Genomic DNA, 2957 nt, shown 5'->3' with positions numbered 1-2957 from the left:
TGCCCTACCCAGAATGTGGAAATGGACAAAACATGCTTTAGGGAGAAGTGAAAGTTGTGCCTCTGGGTCACAAGTATTATGTAGGGGGAAAGAATACTAAGGAATAGCTCTTAGCGTGTCTCTCAGCTTCAGCCTGCAGTGCCCGAGCAGGGTATTTGACAACTACTGAAAATAAGTTTCACACCCTTTATCATTCTAATAGAATTCTTGAAATAGAATTGTAGCATTCTTGAAAGATACATCTTAGGGTTTTTGTAGAATTTTTAAATGTTCTACAAGGTTTCTTGTGTCCAATTTACAAAGAAATTATCTTACTAGTACTAGGAAAAGTAATGGTTTTGTGATACTTAACTGCTTTCTATTCATCTTTCTGCGATAAAGTTTGTCTGGAAGAAACTTTGCATATATTAGTCGTGCAAGTCAGGTAAGATTTTTTTAAAATATATTTTTATTGATTTTTTACAGACAGGAAGGGAGAGGGATAGAGAGTTAGAAACAGCGATGAGAGAGAAACATCGATCAGCTGCCTCCTGCACATCTCCTGCTGGGGATGTGCCCGCAGCCCAGGTACATGCCCTTGACCGGAATCGAACCTGGGACCCCTCAGTCCGCAGGCCGACGCTCTATCCACTGAGCCAAACCGGTTTGGGCAGTCAGGTAAGATTTTATGTGCAGTATTTCACAAAGAAGATCTGACAGGGCCACTTTTGTATTTAGTGCCTGTGTCGGACTGAAATACTAAAACAATATTCACTCATTTTCTCAGTGCTGCATACAAGGTACCATGTCCCTAGCCGCTGACAAGTTTTGAGGAAAGAACTATATGTTCTGGAAGCATATAATGATAACGAAAAGCTATATATTAAAAAGTGAAGGTATAAATAGTTGCAACAACTTAATATTTAGAGTTAAACAGTGTAAGTGTATTTAGTGATTTCTCCAGGAGATGGCATCGTTGAGTTGGCTTTTTTCTTCTCAGACTGTAAGACAATAGACCATTCATCTTTGTGTCACTAAACAAAGAAATACTCTTGTATAGCCCCTCTTCTCCCCACAGCTAATCACATGCTACTGGAACCCACTGTCTTGTGATCTACTGCATAGTTGTCATAGATGGAAAAAATAATCACTATTTGAAAAATAATGTGACACATGATCGTGGATGGAAAGGAACACGATCACGTTTTCGGCGTTCTTTTGTCATTTCAGTAGTTGAGATCCTGGAAGATATTCTAGTGATTTCCCATCCTGCTCAGATGTCATTCAAAAATATTTTTCAATTCTTTCGTCTTACTATGGTTGTTCTGGGGAAAAAAATGTAAATTTGTAAATCTCTGTTCTCAATGTGACTAGAAGGGTTTCACTGTAAACTTTGGGTTGGGCGCAGCGAGCCATTTTGTTCTGCAATGAATAGATTCTCATTTGGGTTTACCGCCAGTTTATAGTTAAACGTAATTTTCAGCAGCTTTCTCTTTGGGGTAACGTCTTGCATACTTGGTATCTTTCTATCTGCTGCCTTTTTAAAAAATATATATTTTATTGATTTTTTACAGAGAGGAAGGAAGAGAGATAGAGAGCCAGAAACATCGATGAGAGAGAAACATCGATCAGCTGCCTCCTGCACGCCCCCCCACTGGGGATGTGCCCGCAACCAAGGTACATGCCCTTGACCGGAATCGAACCTGGGACCCTTGAGTCCGCAGGCTGACGCTCTATCACCTGAGCCAAACCGGTTCTGGCTGCTGCCTTTTTTGACCAACTTCTAGCAACCATTCTGAAGAGATGGAATCAGTTAAGGTTAAGATTCAGAACTGGTTTTACCTGGACTGCACGTTCTAGAAGTTACGTGTGCAGTTCCTGCAATAAAGTGGCCGCATAAGGGTTGTGTTTTACTTCTCGTGGGCGGGGTGCTAACGCAGGGCACATCATATACTGAAAAACCAAAGCTGTGCAAACAAACTCCGCAGGGTTCGGCGCTTTGGCATAGATACTAGTAAATGTGCATCTAGGGACCGATCGTCCTGCCCACCTTGACCTGCCCCTAAAGTCTAAGCTACTTTCTACCTCCAGGTAAGCCAGTAAGCAGCCCCACCTTTGGCCTAGCTCCGTGCAGAAGAGGAAGGTAAGCGTGAGGCCATGCGTGGTGGAGATACTTCAAGTTCGCATGCGTCACGAAGGCCCCGATTCCATCTTCTCCCGAGGCGTTAGCCCACACAATTGGCATTCACCTGGGCAGCCAGGCTGCTTCGGCAGACAATGCTTAAAACCTGAAGCCCGGGTCGCGACCAAACCCCGTTTTTCAGCTGAGCCAGCTCAGGGATTCCCTGGGGAGATTTCCCGGCGCTGCCACAGCCCAAAGAATTTTGGGGGTGTCTCTGGGGGAGAGGCGACTAACCCAGCCCAACCTGAGGGAGCCGCGAGGGGTCGGGCGTCACGGAGCGTGGAGCCCGGGAGTAGGGGAGAAGCTGCTACCGACTCTGGAAGTTGGGCTGAGCCGCGGGCGAGGCGCGGGATGACCTCAGGCGTCTCTGCCACGTTCCAGCCAATCAGTCCCGCACACTTGTACTTTAAAAGAGGAATGCAATGCCCTAACTTTTCCCTAGTAAAATTCTAATTAATAAATTATGTGTTGAGTTGTCTTTTTAGAGAGGGTCATCTCCTAGTGCCAACATAGAAACCGGTTCTTTAACAAAGGTTCAGGACATAATCACATAAGATTTTTCCATAATATGATGTTTGTAGGAAATGAAGGGGATGGGGCATGGCTCTGATTATAAACAGGTTCACAGAGATAAGCAAAGCAACAAAAATCAAAAAAGCCGCATCCCGGACTTCGTCGCCAGGCTGGTCAACAACACGCACCAGGTGAGCGGGCGCCGGGCCCGGGCGCCGCCGGGACTGTGAGGTGCCCCCTCCGACCCCCACGCACCGGGCATATCCGCCGAGGGGACCCCGGC

The sequence above is a fragment of the Myotis davidii genome, unplaced genomic scaffold (genome assembly GCF_000327345.1).
Source record: "Myotis davidii unplaced genomic scaffold, ASM32734v1 scaffold217, whole genome shotgun sequence".
NCBI classification, from domain to species: Eukaryota; Metazoa; Chordata; class Mammalia; order Chiroptera; family Vespertilionidae; genus Myotis; species Myotis davidii.
The sequence above is the reverse complement of the archived record's forward strand: the minus strand, read 5'-3'. Positions refer to the sequence as shown.